The 16,539-nt window shown below is 33.9% G+C and overlaps 1 pseudogene; it reads right to left on the bottom strand.

The window, feature by feature from the left end:
* LOC149244750 (putative boron transporter 2) overlaps window positions 1–16,031 on the bottom strand; it is a 32,296-nt pseudogene extending 16,265 nt beyond the window's left edge.
* Between the last annotated feature and the right edge of the window lie 508 nt (window positions 16,032–16,539).

The following is a 16,539-nucleotide window of genomic DNA, read 5'->3' as shown; positions in this document are numbered from 1 at the left end:
TTATTGATTTTTCCGATGGGAAAACAGACCAATAACACATGTTTATGAAGGCAAAGTAACCCCAAAGCACAGAAGTTGGGATCTTTCTAATGATGGGCATTACTGCAAGGCAGCCAACCACCATCAGAGATTGCAACAAATTACTCAATTGTTGTTCTTTCACCTCAACAGGAAGCAAGTCATCCACGTCCTTGTCAACATTAAAAATTGATTCATCAACTGGGCATCCATATTCCCAGTACTTGCGGCCAACTGAATTGTGGTCTCTTTCAATTCCTTAAGTGCCTGCATAAATGGTTGGGACATGACAAGACAAATAAATAAAGGGAGAGGAAAATTAGATAAAATGAAACACCCAAACTCAAAAATAAGACCATTACCAAGGCAGGTGGAGGGTGATAAACCATTGGGGTCTGCATTTGCTCATAGGCTTCTTGCATGTTTCTGTATAATTGCCCTAAGGTTGAATTTTTCTGCATACTTTTCCGGATTGTTGTCACTAACTTGCTAAGCACCAACTGTAACAAAAGTACTTGTAAGTTACTCGTCTATAAAATGTCTGAATTGTGTCTTTTCCCTGAGAAGCTGCAATTGATAATTCCAATATATTGGTACCTGATGTTTGAGGGTAGCTAAGCCTTTCATGTGCATTGGAGATTCAGGAATAACACCATTTGAAGGAGGTATGCCAACAATACCACATGTAAAAGCATGTTAATGTGTATCACTTTTTCCCTTTTTGTGGCAAAGAAGTTTTATAAAAATAAATGGAGTTGGAATGTTTACTCTTAAATTCACAAAATCATCAAAAACTAGGTGGTGGTAAAAGAAGACAAAACATGTCAATTTAAATTCAATTTCATGTCATATTTTTTCTAAAATTTAATATGTAATTTTTATCTAATTTATTCATTTTCTTTAAAAGGTTCATTAATATTTTTTTGACAAAACCGCGACCCCCCATTTCTCTATTGATTTATGTTTTTTAATTCCAATTTCTTTAAGAGATGTGTTGTAAACATTCTAAAGATTGCTAAACAAATTTAAAAATAAAAAGTAAGCATATTTTTTAATTATTATTAAAATACTAGTAAAAATGATCTTATTTTCATATATATAAACCCGCGACCCAAGAAACTACCCTTTCAAGTTTATAAAATCATTTTTTTTTAATAGAAATTTGAAAATAGCATATAACAAAATGTTAAAATTATTTTTTGAAATTTTTAAAAATATATTTTATATTTTTTATAATAAAATTTTTAATTATGATTATAATAAGTATTTTATATTATTCAAAATATAATATATAAAATTATTTGTTTAGAAATTCTACTTCTATTTTTATATATATATTTAAAGAGTTTTAGCATTTCATTTAACTTTACATCAAGTTATTTATATTTTGTGAGTGATTAACCATAGCTTTTACCAATATTTACTATGAGTTGACTTATTTGCAAATTTAGTATTTACTTTTTATAACATTATTTATATTTTCTAGACCCATTAAATAGGTTCACTATAGCTTTTACCAAAATTTATTGTGAGTTAGCTTTGTTACAAATTTAGCATTTATTTTTTATAATTAACAAGTATGAAACTCAACTCATTTAATTGATATTTTTATATTATTTTTTTTTATTTTTTTTTATTTGAGTACTTTTTTGCTTTTGCCATATAATGAGACACATTAACATGCCTTTATAAAAGGAAAATTTATGAATCCACTAGAGATTTTTTATGGAGGTGAAAACAAAGAATGAAGAGTTAGATCAAGATGTCTTCAGGAGAGCAAAAGCTCTTCCAGAATAGGGTAGCCAGTGACAGTTGAACCTAAACATGAACCCTGACAAAAATTACAACATAGTTCTAAATAATATATATTTACTGAGGTAATTTGCATACCAAAAATCCTAAGAGAAGTCATAATGGTATGAAGAAGGTTTTCTTAAGTTGAACTCATTTTGTTGGGCAAGTTGGGATGCAACGCTGTGATCAAAATAATAAAGCACTATAATCATTGTTGCCCGAATGAAAGCTCCAGAAATGCATAACAATGGCACATCAAGCATTTCCTGTGTGGAAAAATAAGTACTGTTATTGCATGGAAACGAAAACAAAAAAGGAAAAAAAAATGGATTCTATGTTTTGAGGTGGTGGATGAAAGGCAAGATTAGTGCCTTATCATGTTTGGGCTATGGGAGCACGCATTTTATGTCAAAGGGAGAATGTAAAGAAGGATTATGGGTTATAAGTAGCCAAGGATCATCCCCCTGCCTTGTGTTGTTGCCACCCCCAACCTTCCAAAGTTCAAACCAAATGTCTTCCAATCAGCGGAAAGGCCAACACCACCACCTTCCAAATCACTGAAGATTTATTGTAGGATTTATTTGGAGATCTTATACAATCCTCAGCAGACATAGGCTGTATGTACTTCCAACTCACCACCTTTCTCAATAAGCCCTTCCCTTCTATAATTCTCTAGACATATTTAGTAGCCAGGGCTCTTTCCAAGCAATGGAGATTTTAAATGTCCCATGCTCACAGCTCTTTAGGAACAACAGTTTTTTTCCATGAGACCCGAGGAATATTCTTTTTTCTGTTTGTCCCCAGCCCATAGGAATCTGAAACTAAGTCTTCTTACCTGTTCCAGGACCTGTTTGGGAATAAAGGAAAAAACACTCAGTACACAGGGATGGCTTCAAGTAGGGATTTCACTAGCACTAGCTTACCCCCCTTGATGATAACCATCTATTACACCATATTGACATCTCCTTTTCAACCTTAGAAACCATCCACACCCATTCTATTTTTTTGCAGTCACTGAATTTAAATAAAGACATAGCGCTGCGATTACAATTGAGCTAAGGACAATTCCACTCAAATGTATCTTCTACTCTAGAAACATTAATCATATATTTTGTTATATTTGAATCAACAATAACCTCACAATCATCTTCAAAAGGCCTCTCATTGTCATGCTTATTTGAACTAAGCACTAATCCAGCATTGTAGGCTTCCTGAGCTATAGGGTTCCATCACCATTGAGATGTTATCATCAAAACGAACATAAAAACCACTTGAATATCATATCCTCTACACATCAACATAACAAGTAAATACTTGCGCTATAAAGCATAGAAAGCCATATTGCACAATATTATAAAATACCCTGTCAGTAACAACAGATGGCAAAGAATTTCAAATGATCAGTCATATTTGACAATCATAAACAACCTAATTTCCAAATAAAGTTTTGTTCAATAGTCTTGAAGAACTAGAACCACCACAATCCAGCTACATCAATGGTGCAAATCCTTAGCAAATGTGGTAAAATAATTTTTTTTTAAACATGGTATACTTGATCATGTTACTTATACAGGTTTCCATCTGTTTTACCAGTATCCAAAGAGAAACTCACTGGTGAGATGATGCATGCTACACTACAACAGGCCAATAATATTTTTATCCCCACAGCTAATATACAAGTCAGGGTACAAAACCTAGATCTTTGAAATACTCGTGCTCCTGAGCACTACAAGCAGTGATGCGTCCAAAAACACCAAAAAACTCATTTCCAAAATTCCTACACCTTTGTCTTACTGCAAACACATCTAATGTCAATTGGGTCTAGCTCCACTGGTTAGGTGGAATGATTGTTATCCTCCCTACAATGGTTCTATTCCCACCAATGACATGTTGATATGGCCTTTGGCCCTAAGGAATTTGCTTAAGCCTAGGTGCTATCCTCAGAATGAGGTAAAGTTCCCTGGGTTTTCTCAGGATATATTTTGCAAAAAGCATTTTAGTCAATTGGGTCTAGCCCAAGCAATTGAGGGGGAATGTTATCCCTCCACAACCAGGACCAATTCTCACAAGTGACATGTTGACCTCTTAATGAATGTATTGTTGATGGCCTTGTACCCCAAATAATTTGGGTTTACCCTAGATACCATCCTCGGAATGAGAGGAAGTGCCAGAACAGCATGAGGACAACATGAGGTAAGTGTGTAAAACTAGCAAGAAACCTGTTCTAGATAGAGTGTTCCACCCTAGCCTAGGAATGACATTTTTAAGGGTTCACATGTGTGCATAAAAAGCACCTCACCCCACCTCAAGCCTCGCGCTCCACTATCTGAGCAGATCTTTCATGAGGTCAAGTAGTAGGGTGAATTAGCACTAGGGGAAATTATAATTCCCCCCTACAGAACTCGGCTGAAGTTGTAGAGGTATAAAGTCACAGGTAAGCACTATCCATAACAACATATCACAAGGTTCCATAGGGATTTTGAGTCGTCGTTTTTGAGTGAGATGTGTGTCCAATCTTTTCTTTGTAATTCATCAATGTAGCTTTTATATGACTTGAACCATTGAATCTGGCTTCATCGAATATCCCTAACCCTAATGAGCCTAATGGATATCACCATCACGTGTGGATAACACTGCTTCAAATACAAGACCCAGTAGGGTAGACTAAACGCATGAACTCATGCACCCAACACACTTAGAAAACTGCACCATTCACAAAATAGACATTCATGCATGCCCTCCCCTGGATGGGTAACTGTGCCTTCCTAATTGAAGACAATACATTCATACATGTGCTTCATCCAGTGATCCTACTAAACTATTGCGCCTCCATTAGAGGATCTCTTATGGGCCCTCTACTAAACATCAACTTTCCTCTGTACAAGCTGGAATGTATTTGTTGAAGGATGATGTTGTTGTCGAAGGAGAACAACTACTGAGAAATAGGTAAAATCTAAGACTACCTCCACTCTTGTATCAAATAAAAGTAAAATTGTTGTCAAATTAAGCAATATTGTTAAGCAATTTTCTCTTTGTATATTCAGCAAGCCAAAAATGAAAAATATTATATCATATGTGGGTACATGGAGCAGTTAGAAATCAGTCTACTGCCATAGACTGAAATGGAGTACAACCCTTTTACAAGGCCTATGGTACCAAGTGCAACATCTAATCTTCTTCTAGAAAAAAACTAAAAGCGCTTTATTGCGCTTTGAATTTCAAATGCTTGTTAAAGGATCAAGTGGTAGTTGCAAAGAACAACTCAAACTGGGTGATATCAAAACAAAATAATTTAGTATTTCCAAGACAAAATAACATTACTGATGTATCTCTGGATTCCATGAAAACAAAGCAATTTGATGTATTGAAATGATATTAGGAGATTAGTAAAGAGGATCAAATTAAGTGATGTTATGGCCATACCATTGTATCCATTTACGCTTCGAGCGAAGAGACTCAGCAACACCAAGAACATCGAGTGCCCTCCAAGAAAATGTAGTCCTTGTGGTTTGTAGAGAGTCTTCACACTCTAACATCGGGCTCTTCAAACCATCTCTGCACAAGGTCATTACAAATGTAAAAAATCAGCAAGACACAAATTTGGTAGTAAATATGACCAAAAGAAGAACTAGTGCAAACAATTTTCACAATCCTATTTTTGAAACCAACATTATAATCTCCTTAGCATTATGATCAGATGTCAGTGTTCTTCCCAAGTCAGCAAACTCAGCTCCGCCTTGAAAAAGTGTAATTGCATAAAAGGAATGTCGGTCTCATGCCAATAGGTCTCCTACGATGAATGCGTAGGAACCTAGTACATAGACCATTTTTCTCTTCGCTTAGCTACCTAGGGCTTATTTCCCTTTCCAAATATCAATAATTCTTTTCCAAGAAAACATAAAATAAGAATAATATTTTACTATATTCTAAAAGGTGAAGATGTTGAAATCATGCCACAAAGTGAAAGGAAATCAAATATCTTTCCTCAAACCACCAAATATATAAAGAAAACAACAATAATTATAAAAATAAAACTAGATTTGTCGATCTATGCATGAAATGAGTCAAGCGACTAAAAAAATATGACCAAAACAAACCAAAAATTTCAAACTTGACAAAATCCTCTAAACAAGCAGCAAACAAACTGCTAAAATTTTCTAAGATATTAGAGCTAGACATCAACGCAATTTCATGTACTTGAATAAGCCCATTGTTGCTTAGCCTTAGACTTCTTAAATTAGTTATTTATCATTTAATACTAGGACATTGTCTATGTGAAAAGAAATAGGTCCCAGCTTCATCAAATCCGACTTCATTTCCAATCAAAGATCAAATCCAAAGGACACTAACTCATTACTCTTGGATGGTGCTAAAGTTAAATACACAAAATAACAAAAAATAAAGATATGATAAAAAAATAGACCTGCAAGATTGTATTGGTCGAGTGTGACAGGGACACCAATAACTGAGACTAGAGAGATTTATAGAAGGCAGTAGTTACTATTGTGTGATTAGTGGTATGGTGGAGAGACCTACCAAGAAGGGACGTTGGTCTCGGAAAAGTATAGTAGGGAGATCCATAGAGCATTTATGTAAAAGGAAGATGAGAAGTTTCGTCTTCAAGTTGGTTTATGTTATGGTAGAATTTTGTTGGTGATAAGTGGTAACAAAACACTTACATCAATAGGTAAAAAGTAAATTCGGGGCATCAGTTGGACTGACTCATGTTATCTCATCCCTTAATGGTCCTAAGGACATGTGGGGACTCGAACAACTTAGTACCTAAAAGACTTGAAAACATGGCTGACAAATGACTGACAAGAAATGGCTAGCAAATGACTTGAAAGTCTTGTTAAATTTGTTATTTATCATTTAATAATAGTCAGACACTATCTATGTGAAAAGAAATAGGTCCCAACCTCACCAAATCCAGCTTTATTTCCTGTCACAGATAAGAAACAAATAATTTAATGATTAAATATGAAACATCAATCTTAAAATAACACACATCAAAATAATGTTGCTGCAATGTTACAATGAAAAATACAAATATAGAACCTATTTTTACCTGAAGTTGACATATAGTAATTTTGCATGATCAATGGAACATGTATACCAAAATAAGAGTCCTAGGGTATTTCAATTTCCCAGTTCTCATCTTGGTCCTCATTTTCTAAATTGTGAACATGATCTTCTCTAAATGAACTGCCATTATGAGCCTCCAAAACATTATGTTCTATATCAAGTTCATTAGATAGATTTATTATATTTTTTTCTCCCCTTCTATCACAATCTGATCGCCAAAGAGTTAGCGCTCTTTCATATGGAAAACTTTCAATGTCATACTTTGTTACATATAATCTTAAACATGTATCCACATGTTTATCAAGCTTGTTCCTCAACTTTGACTTCAAGAATGATAATGCACTAAACATTCTCTCATCCTCCACTGATCCCAAAATCATGGTTTGACACAAATCTGCTAATTTGAAATATTCTGATATGTTTTCTTGCAGGTATTGGCTAGCACTTAAAGTAGTCCATAATCTTGTTATAGCACCATTTTCATTAGGATTCTCCAAAAAAGGATATTGCTTCCACATTGTTTCAGCAAAGCGTCCACCTTGTTGATACAATTTTGATGAATCTAAAATACCTTCAATTTGTTCTCCATGTATCGAGACTTTCTTGCAAAAACGGTCTGCTAAACATTTTAATCTTTTTTGAAAATCATCTTTTAAAGTTCTTCGACATTGACAATTGTTCCAATATTGAGGGTATACCACACACATGGCCTCCAACAATTCATCTCGAGGAAATCGTTCTCTTATCTCTAATGATAGTGATCTTGCAATTTCTATCAAATTTTGTCTCACTGAAATCACAATATTACCAAATTGGTCTCTTGACACGGGGCAATCTTTGGTGATTCATCCTGTCTTACTAATATAATGAAAGGGAACCATATACCCACACACTACGATACATAGTATCCCTTTTTCATCAAAGGTCAAAAAAATTTCAGTATTTTCTATATTGATGATCTCAGTCCAACTTTTAAACTCTGGACTAGTAAAAGAGTCTGGCATCATATACAAATTATCCAATGCAAGACATGCTGACTTTCTTGCATTTGTGTATTCCGCAATATACATTGTGAGATTCTGAGACATTTTCACGAGGACATTCATTTCATGTAGCATAGGAAGAATTCCAGCCAATGTCAATAATGTCTCTATATTAGTTAGTTGAGAAAGAAGATCTCGAGCTTTGTCTACATTATAGCGATTTTCATACATCAACCCTACCAAAGATTTGAACTCACTAAATAGTCTTTGAGCTGGTCCATTTAATGAGATCCATCTTGTATCAACATCTTTCAGTAGTTTTTTTTCCATCCGTAATACCATCTGCAAATTGTTGAAACTCTAAATATCGTTTGGGACTACGAGAAAAGTATGCATGAGTCTCACGTATAAGATCTTCAACTTTTGAAACTGATGGAAACTTGCTTACTATTTTAAATGCAAGATTCATCCTATGAGCCATACAATCAATATTAAGCATATATGGTGAAGCTGATAGTTGTAGCCTAACACAAAGGCCATTCCTTTGTCCTTGCATTACCGCTGCTCCATCTGCTCCAACACATACCAACTTTTTTGCAATCATTAATTCATCCATACCACTTTCCTTCAATCCATTAAGAACAAGTTCATAAATATTTTCAGCTGTAGAAGTCTTTCTCATCTTATTAATCCCAAGTAGATAGGAATGTCTAATATGGTCATTAACCATATAAATGCTCATGCAAATCCATGAAGTATTATCTATAGCTGTAACCTCATCTAAAGACAATGCCAAAAACCTAGCATTTGCAATCTTCTCTTTCAAATCATCCTTTTCTACTTGAGCTAGATATCCCGCCCATCCCCAACCACTAGTTACAGACCAATGAGAAGATGGAAAGTCTGGCACTTGAAGAAAAGATAGTAATTTCATGTGATTTGGATAATCTGTCATAGGACGACCTTTAGATAAGATGTGAAATACAGTGCTCAATTGTATCATCTTGGATAACAAATTTCTTTCCATCGTCTTTTCAAATAGAGATATGATGGTTCCTCCGTCTGCCTCAAGTTTCCTCTTACTTAATAAATATTTTTTATATTCTTCTGCATATTCAACATGTCGACATTCCTTGGAAGATTTCCATCTAACAATAGATTTCTCTTTACCATTTACAATTTTCTTTTCCTACACCTTTCCTGCATGCTTTTGTACCGTATCTAGCTTCATCTGAAATTTCACTTCCTTTTGAGTTTTCCAACTACACGCAATACATCTAACTTGTCGGAAAACCTCTTTCTCATTTGTAGGAGGTATTTCTTCAATAAATGGAAAATTTGAGACCCAATTTTCTTGGAATCGTCTCCCTATGGCCCACTGGCCTCTTTTCCTTTTCCACTAATGGATTGTGTCACTTTCCAAGGAAAAATCTTTAACATTTTCATCACCAATTTCTGTTGAAACTGCATTTATCCCACCCTGACCACTTGAGGAACCTATTTCTTCATCCATCGTATGGATATCAAATGCATTTCCACAAGAGTTAACCTCTCTCTCAGTAACAGATTGTTCAAAGGAGCTTGAATCATGAAGAGAATGTGTATTTTTGGATGGAGCCTTTTGAAAGTATGATAATACATCTGTTTGCCTTGATGGTTTCTTCCCATGATTATCTTTTGACATCTCACTAAATATTCCACAAGTAAAATTTCCAATCGATCTACAAACCTGCATCAACAGTTTTCAAGCGTTGAGATATGCTTCATATAAATTCACTTGTTCATAGAAAATAGAATTGTACTTTGCAAAATAATTGTTGAGTCAACATTGAAAGAACATATATCAGAAATTGAATTTTGAGGCAAAATGGAATTTCACAAAAATTATTTAACAATGATAATGGGAAACTATTAAATTTTAAGACATAAAATATAATAATTCATTTGTATAACATTGAAACAACATCACTTTCTTTGAATTATTCCTAATTTCCTACAGAAGTTGGTTGATAGGATTTAGGACCTGGTCCCCTCCTCCCAAGCCAGCTTACAATATGTCTACCATGCCCAAAACTCAAAAGCTGATGCTAAGCCAAATGAAAGGGTATTGCTACCTGAGGAAGAAATTTGAACAACCAGAAATCTAAGTATGGAAAGGGTAGAGCCTCCATCCCTTAGCATGTGAAAAATAAATGGTTAAAATATAATAAGATGGAAAGCTTAATTTGGAAGTCTTGACAGGGTCAAGGAAAGCCACTATTACTTCCACATCAAGAGGTTTGTTTAGAGAAAATCTCATCTACTGAAAGTCAGGGCTTCTTTCTGACCAATCACTAGCCTTAGGAAGATGAGACTTCAAGAGAAACAATCAAGTCCGAAGATATAGGAGTTGATGAATGCCATTGCTCAGTTGGCTTGGCATTATTGAATTGAGACTTCTGTGATCCATATCAAATTTTTGAAAAATTCTTCGGCGAAAATCACATGGAAAAATTTTTGTCGACGCGTTTCGAACCAACCAGTGTGGTTCATCGTCAGGACAAGTTGAATGAGCAGATCTGGCTATGCACTTTAAATAGAAAGGGCAGAATATCCATTGACTCAGATTACTCGATAAGACAACAGCTAGATTTGACCTCATAACTGCTAGAGAGGATGGCTGGAAGATCAGTAGTTGCTGGATCCCAGCCCTCTCCTCCTAGTCGTTTTCTTTCGTTTCCTCCCTTATTTCATCGATATATTATTATTATTATTATTATTTATATGGTAATTTATTTATTTATTTATCTATATTTATTTATTTTTATTTTTTGACTATTAATTTAAACTTAATTTATCTTCAAAAATTAATTTATATCTATTTTAATTAATTAATTTAAACTTAAACTATTAATTAATTTTAATATGGTGAAGTTATTATTATTATTATTAGTATTATTATTATTATTTTATTTATTTATTTTTAATCAATTTATACTTAATTTACATGAGGTAAATTTTAAAATTAATCTATTGTAATATACTATTTTTATTTTTACTTTTATTTTTTATATTTATTTCTATTTCTATTATTTTTATTTTTATTTTTTATTTTTAATTTTTTAATTTTTTAATTTATATTTATTTATTTATTTATTATTATTATTATTATTTTTTTGACCTTGAATTAGATTTTTTTTATATTTTCAACCCTTGAGTCCTCTAATTTTTTATTTTTATTACTTTTATTATTTTTATTTTTTTAAATTATTTTATTTATTTATGTATTTATTATTATTATTATTATTATTATTAATTTTACTTTATTAATATATTAATATATTTGAAATTAATTTATTTTAGGTTTTACTTATTATATTATATTAATTTATTCTATATTAATAACTGAAATTTCTTTTATATAAATAAAATAAATAAATAATATAAATTAATACCCCTTATCATGGTCAAACTAGCCGTTATGAGGTCAAATCTAGCTGTTGTCTTATCGAGTAATCTGAGTCAGTGGATATTCTGCCCTATCTATTTAAAGTGCATAGCCAGATCTGCTCATTCAACTTGTCCTGACAATGAACCACACTGGTTGGTTCGAAACGCGTCGAAATTTTTTTTTCCATATGATTTTGGCTTGGCATTCTCTGTTTTATAAATCAAACAGTGTAAGCGGAACTATTTTGAGGAGTGCAGAAGGTTTAAGCATGTCTAGTTCCCATTTTGGGAAAAATGGTGAACATTGAACCTTAGCAAATAACACAGATCCAGAATTATCAAAACCTGCATTTTGCTTTTTATGATCAAAGCAAACCTTTTTCATTGAAGGATCTCCTTTATGATATACTAGTCAAGGGTAAAGCTGGCCAAGTTTCTTCGTGATAACAACAAAATCTTATATGGTCTGGTTAAGAAAAATATTCAAATTCTGCTTGGCTTCTTGCTAAAGATATTTCCTCAAGAGGTTTTCCATTTTGCAGCATTCTCAGAAATTTTATAGTCTGGAGTGTCAAAGAAAGTTATCTCAGGAATGTTCTCAACTATGATCAAAAGTCTAAAGACCTACCTGTTTTTACTGACATCTAAGTGACAACAATTTTCTCATGTAATTCTTCTTAAAGTCAAATTTTTCAAGGGGTTGTGCTCCAAGTGGGCTATTAGAGCCTGCCAACCCACAAATTCAATGACCAAAATATTTTAGGCAATACAGTTAGTACAAAAGAAATATATTTTATAGATATAGTATCATCATTTAATACCTGCCAACAGAAAAATTTAAGCTTGATCAACTTGTAGGATGTTGAAAGTCAAGACTCAGATTTAAAGGTTGTCCTGCCTTTATTACAAAGTTCTATCTAATTTTGTAGCATAAGATATAAGGTTGAGAAACAATGTAGATAAGGCAAGATAATTTTATTTAAGTCTAAATAAAGCCTGAAAGATAGGTAAATGGGACTACAAAGTACAACCAGTGATGCTAATATGTAGGGGAACCCTTATATGGTCTGGTTAAGAAAAATATTCAAATTCTACCCGGACTGTGCCAGGTATCCTAGGTTTATATCCTTAGTTAAATTTCAATATCTTTTTTCTAAACACAACTTAGTTTTGACTTAGTCTTTGATTTTCCATATGCTTCTCTACTAGTATACTGGCTCCCCTTGTGTTTTCTCTGTGAGCACTGCTTTGTAACCAAGCTTTGCTGTGTAGCCAATTGAATCAAGGTTGTTAGACCAATTTAATTCATCCTCCTTATCTCTAATTTTGATTGTACTTAGTTGCAATATGTTAAGTTGTTAACATAGCCAACTCGATTGTCAAACGAATCTCCTTCCAAACCTGTTGACCTTGCTGATATCTAGTGTTGTTTCTGCATGGTGGTCAAATTTGGATCCACAATATCAGCTTGAGTGTGTGCCATTGTTATGCAGGGTCTCAATAGTTTCTTCATTAATCTCCTGGCGCCTTTTAAACCTCACCTAGGGATCTTCACCTATTCTCACTTTCTCTCCATTTCCTATTCTCCACATTGTACTTAATTGTAATATGTTAACATAGCCATCTCGATTGTCCTTTGAACCTCCTTCCAAGCCTGTTGACCTTGCAAATTTCCAGTGTTGTTTCTATATGGTGATCAATTTTGGACATAACATCAGCTTGAGTGAGTATGCCATTGCCAGGGTCTTGATAGTTTCTTCATTAATCTTGTGGAGCTAGGTGTCTTCACCTATTTTCACATTCAATCCATTTCCTATTCTCCACATTGCCAATTTCCCAGCAGAGGAAAAGATTGAACAAGAGCCTTTTAACCATTGAGACATTTGTAATAATTTTATTTGGAAGTATAATACATTCCTCCAAATATCATAGGTCCACATATTTTTGCCCTATGACTTGATGCCACAAACTTGCCCCTGTATTACTTTCCATATGCTCTTGGAAACTACAGCCTTGCCATAATAGTGTGTATTTTTTTAAACTCTCAACCTTCTTTTGGTTTGGCTATTTCTTTCCATTTTATGAGGGAGCATCCTTGATTTTAATTATGTAACTTACACACACGTAAGCTATAAATGATAAACTTGAATTTTATTAGGACAATAAGTAATATAACTTTAGATCGTTGAAAGTTGCAGTTTGAGTAATGAAGGCATTTCATCCATTGATGAATGAAGGAATTCCTCCATTGGTTGTTGGAGTATATGTGATTTGGTTCATAGTTCTTTTGATGTTTTAAGCCCACAAACTAAGGTTCATCATTAGGACTTTAGTGTCAACATATTTCATCTTTCCTCGGTATATATATTTACATGCTTCCTTAATTTGTTAATGAACTAATTGTATAACCGACTGAACATGAATTATAATAGACTTTTGTTATCATTATTAAGCCACAGTAAAAGGGGTAAGTTGATTATGCTTGTCATGGTATAAAAGATTCTAAGATGCAAGTGTGAGAACCCAACCTACAACCTAGACTACTGAGCACAGGGAAAAACTTTAGTTGTTGCTTTGCACTTCATTATTCCTAAGAGATGAAAGCCAACTACAAGTCTACAACTAATCTTTAATCCATCATCTTGCTAAAGACAACTTGTATTATTTTCTATTTTTATGGCCTCTTTGATCCTTCTTTCATAGTAGTTGTTCCATCAACTAGTGAATGTGTGAACATCTTTGAACCAAAAATGCATCAACAGAGGCTCTAGATGGCCTCTAGTGTAAAAAAAATAATGCTACAACAAATACCTACATATTATCAAAAACATTGCCTATATTGGGATCCTCATCATCAATATCACCCTCTAGGCATTAAAATAAGTTAGAAAAAGCTTAACATGTCAAATTGAGCTTTTGGAGTGACACGTACATTTTTACTAGGGTCATGATAGAGGAGTTCAACAATCAACTCCACTAACATCAATGTACATAGAGGGTTTGGTGCTCTTTTGATTAAATGCTAGTTCCATTATACATACCCTCGTACATGACAGAATCCAATGGAAATGTTGCAGTCCCCTCAATCTTGAAATTTTATAAACTGTCGAAGTCTAAAAAATGCCGGTTCGGTGCCATTGGCATGACTAGCTTAGGCATCAGCAAAATGGTGGCAAACTTATAGAGGTATGTGTAATGGCCAAGAATTCCAGAACAAGTTTCCAAATTTATATTCAGATGTGTTCTTTGTAGTACCAAGAAAACAAGCAATAGTAAATTTGGACTCTATATGCCCTTTTTCCTGGGGTCCAGTGCACAATGTTGAAGCTCTATAAGAGCGATCTGAAATCTGAATTCACTGAAATTTCATAAAGAGCCAAGCAACCTAATTATGTGTTGCAGTTTACCACATTGGGTTCTCCAGGATAAATCTGTGTATGCTTTGGTATTTGATTGCTATTGACTTGTGTTGAGTTCGTTGCAATTAAATTCACAGGGACATTATTTTGTAGTAGCTAAAGAAGCACAGAACTGAGAACAGTGATTAATTAGAACTTGAAGTTGAAAATTCCATGTTGGCTATGTGGTGAGAGCGTTTACAGGTCAAGTTTAGACTCAATAATTCATTTTTATACAATGTATTGAGATTGCATTCTAAGCTGTGAACCCTATGTTTGGAACCTTTGTTATGGGTTGTTGAAATTTGCCTGCTTAGGAATCTAGGTTAGGGAGCCATCTTATGTCGTCATGCAATTATTCAGACTATCCAGAGTTTCAATTTGTCTTTTTTTTGGTTCAATTAAGCTTGTCTATTCTTCTTGCTTTGAAGTTCTTAGCCCTGGTACATTAAAAAATTTCCCCTTTGTAATGGCTGTACTTCTCTCCAAGTTTGGAAGGTCAAGAACGATCTGAGGGCTCTTTGGTGTGGTATTTTATTTCCTTCATGGAAACTGCATTTCTTAAGTTATATTTAATTTATTTACCATCCAAACTATGCAATTTGTACTAAATGTGGTATTATTATATAATGTTTAGTTTTAATGTTTAAATATGTTGAATATAAATCTAATGTTTACCTTTCTGGGCCTGTCATGTAATGCTGATAATCTCTTATTTCGAAGTACAATATCTCTTGGTCAATTTGTCTCTATAGGCCTTTCTTTGGTCCTTGGTTTTTTCCAGAGTAGAACTTTTTGATTTCAATTTTCAAGTCATTACTATTCATTTTCTATTCTGAATCTTATGCTAATGTATTATTTGGATGTACAGAACTGTAGAAATATGGGGGTGGAATGCTCCAGGCAGAGAGTGGAGCCAGTGTTCATGGGGTAATGAAGCCCAGCAATAATTTCTCTGTATCATATGTAGATCCAGTAAACAATGGCTTCACGCATGGTTCTGAAGGACATAATCCAGGGCCTGGATTCACAGCTACTGAAGCTAGCCTGTCCACTGTGTCATACCTGAATGACAATACCTACAAAGGTACAAACACATTACCCTATCAGAATCCTCAAGAGGTGGCTTCAAACTATGGTTACAACTCAGATCCAAATGATTGGGAAAGATCAGGCCAAGCAGTTAGATCGGATTTTAATCAAAGTCAGATATACAGCCAAGCAACCCATCAAGAACCTTGGGCATCCCATTATTACACAACTGGTCAAAACTCTGAAAGGGAGGAGGAACCTGGTAGTTCAAGTTACATGCAGAATCTACCATATCCATAAGGCACCGCAATTTTTAACTTTTTCCAGAACGCATGATTACCACGCAGATGGAAGATAAGGGTTTAGACAGAATGGTGTTTCAATTTCAATAATCAAAGAATGGAGATGATGATTTAGATGGGATTGAGGGTAAGAATTATTATTATGCTCAGGGGTCTGGTTATGCTGGGTAATACAATAAGCCTGATAAATAAGGGAGGGAAATGTGAAGGCTATTATTGCGTTGCCTGCATGGTAGCATTCTTATCTTTTCACTCATTATACATTTTACTGGATTTTTTTTTCTTGGTTTGATCCGGTGTTTTCTTCTTCTCATTGGCTTAGTGGAGTGTAAGATATCTGGTCAATATTAGAGTTGTTCATGTCCTCTATTCAAGAAAAATCCTACATATTAAGTGGGTGTCTTTTTTCCCAAACTCAAAACATAGTTCTTCATAGTGTAGGCACTCCCATAGGTTACCAGGTTCTTAATTCTTTATTGGTGCAATCTTGCATCTTAT

This window comes from Pinus tabuliformis, chromosome 8 (assembly GCF_031772625.1).
Source record: "Pinus tabuliformis cultivar Carrire ecotype Pingquan chromosome 8, CPIR1, whole genome shotgun sequence".
Lineage (NCBI taxonomy): Eukaryota > Viridiplantae > Streptophyta > Pinopsida > Pinales > Pinaceae > Pinus > Pinus tabuliformis.
This window is presented reverse-complemented; position numbering and strand designations above follow the sequence as displayed.